This window comes from Schistocerca americana, chromosome 4 (assembly GCF_021461395.2).
Source record: "Schistocerca americana isolate TAMUIC-IGC-003095 chromosome 4, iqSchAmer2.1, whole genome shotgun sequence".
Lineage (NCBI taxonomy): Eukaryota > Metazoa > Arthropoda > Insecta > Orthoptera > Acrididae > Schistocerca > Schistocerca americana.
Genome location: NC_060122.1, coordinates 397,952,208 through 397,967,706, shown reverse-complemented (window position 1 = coordinate 397,967,706; position 15,499 = coordinate 397,952,208).

Sequence of the window (15,499 nt, the reverse complement as noted above, 5' to 3'; positions counted from 1 at the left end):
ACTATAGCAACTTCACGCTAAATTCTGAAGTAAATCAGGTGAAGAGCGACAGAATGAAATACGCCGACCTCCGATGGGAACGTAGGACCAAGGAATTTGAAGCACTCTCCTGGGAGTCAGAATTCTGGAAAAATTGGTGTTTACTGCAAATGTTAACATTGATGGGCAGCGGAGGGGGGGGGGGGGGGGAGCTAAATAGAAGAAGTTGAGACGAAGGGAAATTTTGTGGAAGTTTGTTCACTTCCCAGAGCAGGCATTGGTCAGCGCTGAGAAGCAATGCATAATTAACGCGTCTTGCGCTGCAATTGGCCTAAGTGATTTTGCTGGAGGGGGAACAGAGGTGAAGAGCGGACTGGGAGAAGTCTCTATAGTGGTCTTCCATTTCAAGCTTGCCTAGAATGCGGACGTGGCGTTCTTTACTCAGATTTCCTGAGAAAGAGTGAGCATCTTTGCAGTTAGCAGGTGGAACAACTGGGCTTGGAGATAGGAAGTTTTGGTTCAGCTATGTACTGAGCAAAATAGCTAGGAGTGAATAGACGAGTGCAGCCTTGCAGCACCACAAGGTCGGCTGACGTCCGCACAACGACACCGCTCCGCCATGCTGTATTCGGTGATATAGCGCCCGCTCCGGCCACTAATTAATTTGTTGGATCACGTTGGCAAGGTTGCCTCGAGGGTTTCATGGGCCGTGTACTGAACAATTCTTCTCACACTTCGCATTACGCCTGGGTCAGTCGATAGGAATTACTTTTGAGTTATCGCGCTTTACTCCACGCAAACGCAATTTATTACCACTGTCAGATAGGAGAGTCTTGTAATGTGATGACTGAAGGTCGGGAGTTAAAATAAATTTGTGCTAATCGACTGCATCTGTTTTCAATCAAGTAGTTGAAATCGCAAGTCACTTTCTTAATTAATTTTATGTTCAACATTTGCATCTGGTGTTCAATATCTGAATATAACATCAATGTGCACCCCTTTTTAATTAAAAGTGATCAATTCTGAGTCAATTAATGTCAACACTGCCACCGCAGTTCAATCAGGAGTCACAGGGCCTTATTACTTTATTTTTCGCTATCCGATATTGCGGCAGTTTTGCACTCTCTGTTGATCTGTTAGTCAATTAGCTGGGGCGAATACTCCCCAAAACCAGATAAGTGACGGGTGGGGTGTTACAATGTAATATTTATCGATTTTCGAAAAGGATTTGATTCAGTGCTACATCTATGCTTATTATCAAAAGTACGATCGTATGGGGTATCACGTGAAATTTACAACTGGACTGATGGTTTATTAGGTGTGCAGGAAGCAGCAAGTGGTCTTGGATGGAGAGACATCAACAGGTATAGAAGGAAGTTGCTGGGTCCCTTGTTATTAATGATGTATAATTATGACCTTGCAGGCAATACAGTTATTTATAGTGACATCTGAAAAAGCTGCACAAATATTTAGTTAGATCCTGATAAGATTTCAAAGTGCCTTAAATGTTCGGAAATGTAAATTGGACCCATCCGAAAATGAAAACAACATGGTATCCTACGACTAAAACATCAATAAGTCATACCTGGAATCGGTCAACTCATGTAACAAAAATTTGCAGGGATACGAAATGTAGCGATCAGAAAAACTCATTCACAGGTAAAAAGGAACATACTTCGGTTCCCTGCTAGAATATTGGTGAAATGCAATTTATCTACAAAGCAGATTTTCTTACGAATGACTCGTGTGACCCATCGTAGAATAGTAGTCTAGTATGTGGGACCATTAATAGATAGGACTTAAAGGGGGTAGTTGTAGATGTAGGATTATTGTTATAAAGAAAATTGTTTTCATGTTTCTAAATCATATGCAGAGGATCTACACACGTAGCATTAGGAGTGGGAGAAGAAACTATGTACAACTCGTGTCACATGGGCAGAGTAAACCACAACATCGACAAAATTCTGAAGGTTCTTCAGCGATACTTTCTGATTATTTTGGTATGAGGGACATGTGGAGGGCTGTGGCTCTTTACAGATTAATAATTTAATTATTATTTGTTTGGCTTTGTTACCAGAATTATCTTTGCTTCTGTGAAAATATTTTCACAACAGTGAAAAGGCTTGTAATTGCAATCGTCAAAACGTAGTGAGAAGAAAGGATCCAGTTATTCTTGGGCGCCAGTGTTGTTGTTGTTGTTGTTGTTGTTGTGGTCTTCAGTGCGATGACTGGTTTTATGACGCTCGCCATGCCACTCTGTGCTATGCAATCCTCTTCATCTCTGAATGACCACTGCAACGTACATCCTTTCCAGTCTGGTTAATCTGCTCACCTCCTGGTCTCCCTCTACAATGTTTGCATCCCTTCCGCAATAGCAAAACATATTTACTACTTTAAATGCTACGTTTCCTGATCTATTTCGCTCAGTCTCACCTTATTTGTCTCGACTAAATCTAATAGGCCATGCTTTTCTTTTATATCCTCCTCTCAGAACACTGTTCGACCAAATGCCCTTCGAAGTCCTTTGCTGTCCGACAGAATTTTGATGTCAACGGCAAGCCTCAAACTTTTTATTCCTTTTCCCTGAACTCTTCAGAGTGCCTACGTACAGATGCAAAACTACTGTTATATGGCTGCCGTTGCTGCGCGAACAGTTGAGCATATCGTCGTCGTGCAACTTTTCCATTGCATTCTTTGAACGAACAGACGTGATGTATGACGGCCGATTTTTCATCAGTAAAGGTATCCATACTGTTGTGCATCACTATTAATGAACAACTAACACTGCCGGGAAAACAAACCCTAGACCGAACCGAGCAGTACTGAACGCATACTTGAGGACAAAGAGTATAGTAGGCCTTACTGTTGCCAACAGCAAGTACATTGATTGATGGAACAAGTTTGTTTCCAAACGAGACGCACAGCTCATACCGTCGACATTTTCAGTGTTTGTGCAGATAGTTTCAATGCAATACCGATTCAAGAGGTAAGAAATCAAACGAAATGTAACTACTCTTTAACGAGCCGCAGGAGACCACGGGTTACTTGTACCACAACACTCGGAAAATATCCTTCCGAAAACTTGTCGGTGGAATTCTGATTCGTACTCTACACATGCATAAAGGCCTTTTTGTTGAATGACAACACATCTTGTGTACCTTATATGTTCTATAAGCTGATCCACGGACACAGACTATGTTTTACTTTAAACTACACATTGTCCTGTAGAATACATACGATTTTTAAAATTCATATTTGTAATTCGGTTTTAATGTTTTACATTTTACACTGTATTTTCTGAAGATCTGGTCATAAGCAAAAAAGTATTACTTGGTCCGACAGAATATATATATATATATATATATATATATATATATATATATATATATATATATATATATATATATATCACTTACCACTGTGAAAACTGAGGTGTTACAGTTCTTATTCGACCATCTCCAGTCAACTCCAACAGCACACCACGTAAGGGCTCTCGGCTCCTCTACCCGCCGCGCAAGTTGCATACTTGGGACGGGGTGGGGAGTATCAGTTGACTCTTCCTTGACCTTTTCTGGGTGTAAATTCCATAGTGCGCAGTTTACAGGACACTCGAAAGATAACACAGCAACCTCTCTATCTCTCCCAAAGGGCGTGAAGTATATTGAATGACACGTTTCCGTGGGAGTTAAAACGTTCATTACAAAAAGTACATTGAATAAATGCCTGATGAGGAATGGATACGTAACTGGAATTATCGTGTAGCGTGTCTTGACTGCAAGTGGCGTGCATACTCTGTGTTACTGTTAGCAGAAACTTTATACGAACTGATTGGACAATGCAATTCCCAATACCAATAAATAAATACAGTCTAAGCAAAATACATTCAGCGCCTTAGACACTAAATCCTCTGGCCCTTTCCAAAGCTGACAACTATGGTCCCTCTGCACATAACAAATAAATAAATTTGTTTTACCACTAAAGCAGCAACGGTGGAACGTGATATATTCTGATCTGTCTGCAGACTCAGCTGTGTGCAATGCTGGCCGTAATATTTTTAAATATACGTGAAATTCTTTTGGCTAATAAATGAAAACATTTGAGAAATATTCAATGGCTTTGAAAAAAATGTGACCTCGACAGGGAGGCGGTACTGATTTGGGTGAATTACTTACACTGACGTTTTCAGTAGTGAAATTGTATTCGAAGTTCAGTGTGCCTTCCCAAAAATCTGACAATTTAAATTACATTACTGAGAAAAATTAAATCCTTTTTACTGAACTGATAATGAGATTTATCTAGCAAATGTTATCTAAGCTCGCTAACAAAAGCATCTCATCAAATTACATATATCTGTGTTAAGAAATTTTAGGAACCTTACAAAAGGGAAATATCTAACTAACCTTTACAGCAAATCTGTTTACGTACATTCTGAGGTTACACAACAATAGCTACTTATCAGCCAACTCATCTACGCTAACGCGCTGCCAAAACTGAAGTCATAAATATTTAACATCTTTACCGAGCTTGCGAGAAGACTTCTTCTTCCACGTTCCTATTTCCAATACTACATGTACTCGAAATTCCTGCATTGTAGTATAACGCTTGGTAGCTGCACAGAGCTACAGAAAAACTGCCTACTCCATCCTCTTTCGCTCACAGACAACTACCCACTACTGTGCACGAAGCGCTCTCTTACTCCAACACTACATTCTGACCAGAAGCAGTATCTTTGGCTCTGCTGTCGCGTACATTCAGCGATCCGCTTTGTAGAGTCCATCAGAGACATACATCATTTATGATATAATAGTTTCATTTTAGTTTACATTAGTATTAGTATCATATACAGGTGTAGCCCACTTGACCCCTTTCACAGCCCCCCAGCGGGGTGTAACAAATTGGGAACATATTTAGAAGTACCTTGTACAACAAAGGTGTGGTATATTTATTTCATTACTAATAAGCAGAATATTAAGTAGTATAGAATAATTACAGTGACCATTATACACTCCTGGAAATTGAAAAAAGAACACCGTGAATTCATTGTCCCAGGAAGGGGAAACTTTATTGACACATTCCTGGGGTCAGATACATCACATGATCACACTGACAGAACCACAGGCACATAGACACAGGCAACAGAGCATGCACAATGTCGGCACTAGTACAGTACCTTTCGCAGCAATGCAGGCTGCTATTCTCCCATGGAGACGATCGTAGAGATGCTGGATGTAGTCCTGTGGAACGGCTTGCCATGCCATTTCCACCTGGCGCCTCAGTTGGACCAGCGTTCGTGCTGGACGTGCAGACCGCGTGAGACGACGCTTCATCCAGTCCCAAACATGCTCAATGGGGGACATATCCGGAGATCTTGCTGGCCAGGGTAGTTGACTTACACCTTCTAGAGCACGTTGGGTGGCACGGGATACATGCGGACGTGCATTGTCCTGTTGGAACAGCAAGTTCCCTTGCCGGTCTAGGAATGGTAGAACGATGGGTTCGATGACGGTTTGGATGTACCGTGCACTATTCAGTGTCCCCTCGACGATCACCAGTGGTGTACGGCCAGTGTAGGAGATCGCTCCCCACACCATGATGCCGGGTGTTGGCCCTGTGTGCCTCGGTCGTATGCAGTCCTGATTGTGGCGCTCACCTGCACGGCGCCAAACACGCATACGACCATCATTGGCACCAAGGCAGAAGCGACTCTCATCGCTGAAGACGACACGTCTCCGTTCGTCCCTCCATTCACGCCTGTCGCGACACCACTGGAGGCGGGCTGCACGATGTTGGGGCGTGAGCGGAAGACGGCCTAACGGTGTGCGGGACCGTAGCCCAGCTTCATGGAGACGGTTGCGAATGGTCCTCGCCGATACCCCAGGAGCAACAGTGTCCCTAATTTGCTGGGAAGTGGCGGTGCGGTCCCCTACGGCACTGCGTAGGATCCTACGGTCTTGGCGTGCATCCGTGCGTCGCTGCGGTCCGGTCCCAGGTCGACGGGCACGTGCATCTTCCGCCGACCACTGGCGACAACATCGATGTACTGTGGAAACCTCACGCCCCACGTGTTGAGCAATTCGGCGGTACGTCCACCCGGCCTCCCGCATGCCCACTATACGCCCTCGCTCAAAGTCCGTCAACTGCACATACGGTTCACGTCCACGCTGTCGCGGCATGCTACCAGTGTTAAAGACTGCGATGGAGCTCCGTATGCCACGGCAAACTGGCTGACACTGACGGCGGCGGTGCACAAATGCTGCGCAGCTAGCGCCATTCGACGGCCAACACCGCGGTTCCTGGTGTGTCCGCTGTGCCGTGCGTGTGATCATTGCTTGTACAGCCCTCTCGCAGTGTCCGGAGCAAGTATGGTGGGTCTGACACACCGGTGTCAATGTGTTCTTTTTTCCATTTCCAGGAGTGTATAATAACATGTCATAACTGTCCAAAAAAGAATCTAACTGTATAACATCATTGAACTTCCAGAATGAATGAATCTGCCAGGAAGTTTCAAGTATCATTGAAGTTAAAAGAACTGATAGTGTTCATGTGCACTAGTACGAATCATAATTTGGGTAAGGAAAATACTGATAATAAAGATAATGATATGGGATTGGGCAAGGGAAAGGAAAAGTCATGGCTGAAGCCTATTAGCATGCTGAAGTGACTGTATTAGAAAGTCCTTTTTTTGCAAGTTCAACAACTGAGTAGTAGCCAGTATGGGTTGCATTCAGTGTACCAAGACATCTGAACCACGTATTATTTGCTTCAGTCATGTCCACAGATACAGTGGGTACTCGGCAACAAATGATCAACAACCATAGTTGGCGATTGTCAAAATATCAGTAATGTGATGACCAGCATTGTCACTACTCTTTGTAGTAGAGATTTTTCTGAGATTCAAAAGCCCTGTATACTCACTTATATTGAAGTATTAATACCGTGAACAGAGGTAGGAGACAGGATAATGGAAGGTATGAAAGGGTAACAAAGTAAGATAATGGAATATGACTATTTCTATCTATGTCAACATCGAGAAATCTGTCTAATCAGAAAAAGTTCAGCATCCTAATGAAATTACAGACTGGATGACGAAACAATACTGTACATCAGAGTGAATAGGCAAAACTGAAAGTGGACTCTGAACCAGACAAAATCAATAAGTGTTGCATCAGGCTGCCTAACATGGCACATAACATCACTGGTTCGTAATACTGTACTGTGGCTCTCAGTGGCCTTGTATATGCAATACTGTTTCATAATTACTTAAGAAAACCTAACAGTATAATCAAGAACTGAATGGCTCTAGGTGGCTTTGTACTTGGAATACATATGCAGATCTTAATATCAAAACAATTGAATAGAAAATATCAATCAGAGGCTGAAAGTGGCCTTCCGACATACATAAATGCTGACCTTAATGGCTGTAAAATGATTGAGGCTTCAAGTGTTACAGAAATCATCTTTGTGGCTCACAGTGTCCTAGTACATGAAATACACTCCTGGAAATGGAAAAAAGAACACATTGACACCGGTGTGTCACACCCACCATACTTGCTCCGGACACTGCGAGAGGGCTGTACAAGCAATGATCACACGCACGGCACAGCGGACACACCAGGAACCGCGGTGTTGGCCGTCGAATGGCGCTAGCTGCGCAGCATTTGTGCACCGCCGCCGTCAGTGTCAGCCAGTTTGCCGTGGCATACGGAGCTCCATCGCAGTCTTTAACACTGGTAGCATGCCGCGACAGCGTGGACGTGAACCGTATGTGCAGTTGACGGACTTTGAGCGGGGGCGTATAGTGGGCATGCGGGAGGCCGGGTGGACGTACCGCCGAATTGCTCAACACGTGGGGCGTGAGGTCTCCACAGTACATCGATGTTGTCGCCAGTGGTCGGCGGAAGGTGCACGTGCCCGTCGACCTGGGACCGGACCGCAGCGACGCACGGATGCACGCCAAGACCGTAGGATCCTACGCAGTGCCGTAGGGGACCGCACCGCCACTTCCCAGCAAATTAGGGACACTGTTGCTCCTGGGGTATCGGCGAGGACCATTCGCAACCGTCTCCATGAAGCTGGGCTACGGTCCCGCACACCGTTAGGCCGTCTTCCGCTCACGCCCCAACGTCGTGCAGCCCGCCTCCAGTGGTGTCGCGACAGGCGTGAATGGAGGGACGAATGGAGACGTGTCGTCTTCAGCGATGAGAGTCGCTTCTGCCTTGGTGCCAATGATAGTCGTATGCGTGTTTGGCGCCGTGCAGGTGAGCGCCACAATCAGGACTGCATACGACCGAGGCACACAGGGCCAACACCCGGCATCATGGTGTGGGGAGCGATCTCCTACACTGGCCGTACACCACTGGTGATCGTCGAGGGGACACTGAATAGTGCACGGTACATCCAAACCGTCATCGAACCCATCGTTCTACCATTCCTAGACCGGCAAGGGAACTTGCTGTTCCAACAGGACAATGCACGTCCGCATGTATCCCGTGCCACCCAACGTGCTCTAGAAGGTGTAAGTCAACTACCCTGACCAGCAAGATCTCCGGATCTGTCCCCCATTGAGCATGTTTGGGACTGGATGAAACGTCGTCTCACGCGGTCTGCACGTCCAGCACGAACGCTGGTCCAACTGAGGTGCCAGGTGGAAATGGCATGGCAAGTCGTTCCACGGGACTACATCCAGCATCTCTACGATCGTCTCCATGGGAGAATAGCAGCCTGCATTGCTGCGAAAGGTGGATATACACTGTACTAGTGCCGACATTGTGCATGCTCTGTTGCCTGTGTCTATGTGTCTGTGGTTCTGTCAGTGTGATCATGTGATGTATCTGACCCCAGGAATGTGTCAATAAAGTTTCCCCTTCCTGGGACAATGAATTCACGGTGTTCTTTTTTCAATTTCCAGGAGTGTATATGCTGACCTTAATAGCTAAAATGTGACAGAAATCATCTCTGTGGCTCAAAGTGACCAAGTTTTACATGGCATAAACATGAAAGATGAGAAAGTACCATAAAGTATAATTTACCTATAACTTTATGTGGCACTCAGAGGCCTAAGCATAATTCATAATGAGAGTATGTAACTTGGTATGGCTTTTACAAGAACAAAGTGCATAAATAACAGTATTATATAAAGGTATGTCTCTGTATGTCCTTTATGAGTACATAACAGACAAACAGCATCATAAAATCAAAGTGTTGCATTCTATGAGTAAACACACAATATTTATAGGTTGTATAGCACCTGCGGTGCTTCATGAATTTCAGGCTATTAAAAGATCTATATCTCTAACACCGTGCATATCTATAGGGAAGGAAAGGGAGTGACTCAGAAGGGCAGTGCACTTTAGCGTAAAGAAAATGATTAACAGTGAATCGTCATTTAGCTTGAGTCAAGAACTGCTATGGCTAAAGCAAACTAAAAATGTGATTATAGTATATGCAAGCATAAAGACAGGAGTACTATGTGCATTATAGCTTACTGACTAGGTGAATGTAACATACCACAGTAAATCATGAGATAAAAATGCAAAAATGAGGGTGATTTGCAGTAATAGTGGAACCTGGAAATATGATTATTAACATGAAAAAAGGCAGTTATGTATGCTAACAGAAGAAGGCAGTATCATATGTAATCTCATAAGGAATGGTGAAAAAAATTTTAGGTGCAGAACTTCTGTGAAGTCTCTCACAAACACTTTCAATCATTGGCGCAAAGTAAGAAAGATTTTCCTAGAGAGGACACAACATACATAAAATACATTTTCATTATGTCCATTATAGAAAATCATCAATGTGTCAATATAACCCTCGTTATTGTAGTGCAGCTCAGGGCATTAACACTCATTTAGCTTCAACGTTTCATCATTATTCCAAAAATTTGGTGCAGCTCATCGTATGAACACTCATTAAATTTTCTAACAATACTCTTCTGCCCAACACAAAATCCAGAGAAAAAATATCCTTAATCCTAAATCTGTATAGGTAATCTGTCTAACTTACCGGTTACACTAACAGGAAAATCCATATAAAGGCCTGCCATGAAATTGTGTGAGAAGTGTCAGTGGTGTTCAGTATTCCATATAAGTCGCTTACGTCACACTTTGTATGCAATACATTTATTGCACACCGTTATGGGTGTCACATTTCACATTTTCATGTGCTTCTGTTTATCAGCATAATACCTCGTCTGGACACACTGAGACTTTGGTACATTGCTGCTGCAAAATATACGAGATGGATAAGTATATGCAATGGACATGAGTTACAGGGTACATTGATTTCTTAAATTTACTTAGGTGAATGCAAGCAAACTAGTGACATCATCAAGTACAAGAGATATATAGCAAATTAGAGCACAAGATTGGGCATGAATGAAACATGACAAAATCATAAAATACAAAGACTGACTAACATAACAAAAAATGTAACAATAATTCATCATACAACAGCATAATAGTGTCTTGCATAGGGTGAGCAACAATGGCAAAATCGAGTAACATAGCATCATAAGAAAATTGATAATTACATGGTATCAGCAAAGACAAAATAGCATCAGAAATAAATGAACGTAAGATATATAGAAGCTATATACAAAAGGACACAAATTCTTATTATGAAAAAATGTTTGAGCTACAGTTTGTAGCGGTCAGACCACCCAAGGGATGTGATCAGGAAACATGTCAAAATAAATAGTGTCTCTTTCAGTTGTTTTCATGCACATGTGTGTGAAAACATAAAAATGTGTGAGGCTTATACTTACAGTATACCTGCAAGATTCTCCCCACTGGGCACTTCGCCACTTAATAAAATGCTGAAAAATCAAGGAAGGTACCAATAGAATTTGTATGAGCATGGAAAATATGTCAAGTAAAACGTATGGTATGCCCCCCCCCCCCCCAGTTAGCCGCGCTCTCTAATGCGCTGCTTCCCGAGCGGGAAGGCGTGCCGGTCCCCGGCACGTTTCCGCCCGGAGGGTTAGTGTCGAGGTCCGGTGTGCAGGCCAGCCTGTGGATGGTTTTTAAGGCGGTTTTTCATCTGCCTCGGCGAATGCGGGCTGGTCCTCATTTTTCCGCCTCGCTTACACTATGTCGGCGATTGCTGCGCAAACACTTCCTCCACGTACGCATACACAACAATTACTCTACCACGCAAACATTTGGGGTTACGTTCGTCTGGTATGAGACGTTCCCAAGGGGGGAGGAGCCAATGGGGGGCCGAACCGCACAATAACCCTGGGTTCGGTGTGGTGCGGCGGTGGGGTGGGAGGACTGATGTAGCCTGTTGTGGGGTTGTGAACCATTGAAGGCTATGGCGGGACGAAGCCTCTCCGTCGTTTCCAGGTCCCTGATTCAATACACAATACACAAAAGGTATGGTGAATTTTATTTGTATGTGGACTAGTATGTAAAATCAAAATAAGCTTAAGCTGAGATTTACTGGTAATGCAAATAAATACTTCTGCGACACAAATGCCAAGTATCATATTTCCTGAAAAGTACCAAATATTATATATATCGGGCTGAAAGGCAGAAAATAAATAGTGGTGGTATGTGATCATCAAAGTTCTATCTAGCTACGTGAAATGAACCAAATCAAAAGTTATTCCTTAAAGTGCTTGACGTTGCTAATGTGATAATTCCCTTGCTATTTTCTCGCCGCTAAAGTCTCAATATGAACCCCATTGGGATGGTGAAGATTACGTATCCGAAAAGATCCAGAGTATAAAAGTTCAAGTTTACTGCAACGACGTTTTCCTCCATTGGACAGGTAGTGAGTGCGTACCAACACTTTTTGTCCTATGCGAAATTTCTGGAGGTTACGCACCTGTTTTTGTCGACGATTGCGGAGCTGTGCTGTATAGTTAATGCTGTTAAGTGCGATATCGATAATTTCATGGTGACGTAATCGCCTTGTAGTAGGAAAAGAAACAATTTCACGAATTTTGTAAGATGGATCTAATTTCTCAGCACAAGATACGGCGAAAGTATGGTGGACTTGTTTGGTATGGAATTGATGATGTCCTGAAACTCTGAAATGTGCTTGTCCCAATCAATCTGTTTTTTGTGATAGTAGATACGACGAAGCTTTCCAATCTCTTTCGTGATGCGCTCTGGTGGAGATGAAAATGGGTGTAATATTTCTAGCTTGCAGTGTGCGTTTCCATATTAGTGATCGAAACTGCAATCTACTGTCGGAGATTACCTTCTGAACATATCCAACATGAGACAAAAATGATTAGTAAAAGCATTAGAAACAGTTCTAGCAGCGGTTTTTCGTAACGGAGTGAAAGATACAAATTTCGAAGTAAGTTCCACAGCAAGGAATATGTACCGGAAACCTTTGCAGTTCGTGGAATGGATACAAATAGATCAACAGCTGACATACGTCTTAATTTAATGGGTACAATGGGGTACATAGGAGTAATGTGAGATGCTGTAGAAGATTTAGCTTTTTGACATATTTTGCAAGTCGCCAAGACTCTCTCATGTTTGTGAAACAACAGTTCTGTCGTAGTATCAAAAAGCATTTGCGAGCACCATAACGGGTGTACTTAAGTGGGTATACCATATTAATTTATTGACAGGTTCTTCAGTGGAGATAACTGCTAAACCAAAACGCAGTTTACAACATTCTTAGCGGTTACCGGAACATAGGAAAGCAGTGTATTTTCGGGAATTAGGATACAGTTGAATTTGCCAGAATCCAGTTTTAGGTCCAAAGTAGAATAGATTGACGTTCCGTGAAATTTTTGCAAGAGCTCTTCCAGCTTTTACGGACGATCGGTCTCAGTAATGGTGATTTCGTTGACCTGACGTGAAACCAACACAAGACGAAGTGAGCCATCTTTTCTGTTAAGAATGTGAAGAGGATTAATATGTAGACTAACGGCTGGTTCAATGATACCTATTTCTAATATAGGCTGAAGTTTTTGCTTGACTCGATCTGTGTAGATGAATGGAATGGAATAATGTTTTGCCTTAAATGTATCATGTGATTTTACTTAGAATTAGTAAACAAAACTGGAAATGGTTCCTGGTACATTGGTAAATACTTCAGAGTGCATTACTGTCATCGCTCAAAGGTTTGGTATCGCAAAGCCGTTTTTCACTGGCCTTAATATCTGAATCTATAAGTCTGAAACGGTTATCAGTCGTTACCGTGACGACTTAAGCTCTTCACGTATGTTAGAGAACTGTTCATTGAGCAGAGTAGTGGTGTCATTTATTTTTGTATGATGGAAAATTGCTAGTCATTTTTATTAAATCTTTCATTGAACTGAATAGTGGTGTCATCTTGTTTTTTGTATGCTGAAAAATTGTTTATCATTGTCATTAAATAGTTCATTGAACAGAGTATTCTGTTTAACCGTCATTTGTATGAGATTTCAAAGCATCGCATCAATATTACTTTGAACTGATGCGTCGGGTGTCACCTGTGTGCTTTGTGATATGGAGACAGCATTTACAACCATGGACGTCTCGTTTATTCTATTGTCCGCATAATTACTGCTAATGGAATCTGACGGATTTTCTAAAAACAGACTGAGTACATTGCACTACTGTGTCCTCTGGCATACTATTGGCATTCTGATTGACTGTGCACGAATGGGAAGTTCATTGATCTGATTCGCTAAAAAATCCTATTCTTACAACTGCGTGTTAGTAACATCTACCTCAGTTTCGTCCGCTATTCCGGAATCGACGGTCTGAGTAGATGGTAAGCTACGTGAAATCATACTGTCACTAAACGGTACATTATTTTGGAAAAGAGAACTCACGTTTTGTGTGGTGCTTTGCAACTGTCGCACCGCAGAGTGGCTACCATCATTCTCAACATTGTTGTCAAAAACCGGAGAATCGTTCATTTCGGTATCTTTAATTGTCAGATTACGCGACGGAACCTTAAAATTTTTGCGCGGCATCGTAAATCACATACAGGGTACAAGGCCAAAGAGAAAAATATTCAACAATCAAATTAATGACAAACAAATCGGAGAATAAGAACGCCGATGAACTGTGGAAAATTTTTCTACAAGTTAGTTAATTGCGTTGCGCCAAATAACTTCTAACTACTACTATCGCTACAGAGTGGTTGAGAGAACAGAATATATATATCTGACTATTTTAATAAAAAAAATTTCACAAAGCGAACGACTGGAAGAGTTATCGCCAAGTGTAACCTTCTTCAAAGAAATACACTGAATGTTGCGTGACTGAGGAATGTATACGTAACTGGAGTTATCGTGTGGTGTGCTGTAACTGCAAGTTGCGTCCTTACTATGTGTTACTGTTAGCAAAATCTTTATAGGAACTGATTTGGGAATGCAACTCCCAATACCAATAAAGAAATACAGTCACAGAAAAATACTTTCAGCCCCTTCGACACTGAATCCTCTGGCCCTCTTAAAAAATGATAACTTTGGTCCCTCAGCCCATGACAAATAAATGAAATTGTCTTACCTCTAAAGCAGGAACGGTGAAACGCGATATATTCTGATCTCTCATGAAAAAAAAGAAAGATATTATATGCCAGCTACAGACTCAGCGTTGTGCAATGGTACGGAAAATTCTTTTGGCCGACAAATGAAAACATTTAAGAAATATTCAATGTCTTTGAAAAACATATGACCTGGACAGGGAGGCGGTACTGATTTGGGTGAATTACTTACACTGACGTTTTCAATAGTGAATTTGTATTCGAAGTTAAGTTTGGCTTTGCAAAACATCTGACAATTGAAATTACGTTACTGAGAAAAATTATATCCTTTTTTACTGAACTGGCTATGAGATTTATCCAGCAAATGTTATCTAAGGTCACTAAGAAAAGCATAAAAGCAACTCATCAAATTACGTATACCTGTGTCAACAAATCTTATGAAATTTACAAAAGGGAAATATCTAACTAGCCTTTACATCAAATCTGTTTACGTACATTCTGAAGTTACACAACAATAGCTAATTATCAGCCAACTCATCTACGCTAACGCACTGCCAAAACTGAAGACATCAATATTTAACATCTTTACCGTGATTACGAGAAGCCTTCTGCTTCCACGTTCCTATTCCCAATAATACATTTACCTGAAATTCCTACATTGTAGTCTAACGCTTGGTGGCTGCACAGAGCTACACAAAAACTGCCTACTCCATCCTCTTTCGCTCACAGACAGCTACCCACTACTGTGCACGAAGCGCTCTCTTACTCCAACACTACACTCTGACCAGAAGCAGTATCTTTGGCTCTGCTGTCGCATACATTCAGCGATCCGCTTTGTAGAGTCCATCAGAGACATACATAAATTATAACAGTTTCATTTTAGTTTACATTAGTATTAGCATCATACTCGGGCGCCACATACAAGTTTACCCCAGTAGACTCCTTTAGAGTCTGCCGTTCTTCCCCAAAATTGGGCCACCTTGCCACAGAAAAATTTGTTGACACCGACCTCGATCTTTATAGACTGCAGCATTATCAAACGGTGACGCGCAGGGGTCTCAAGTCCATACAGATCTCT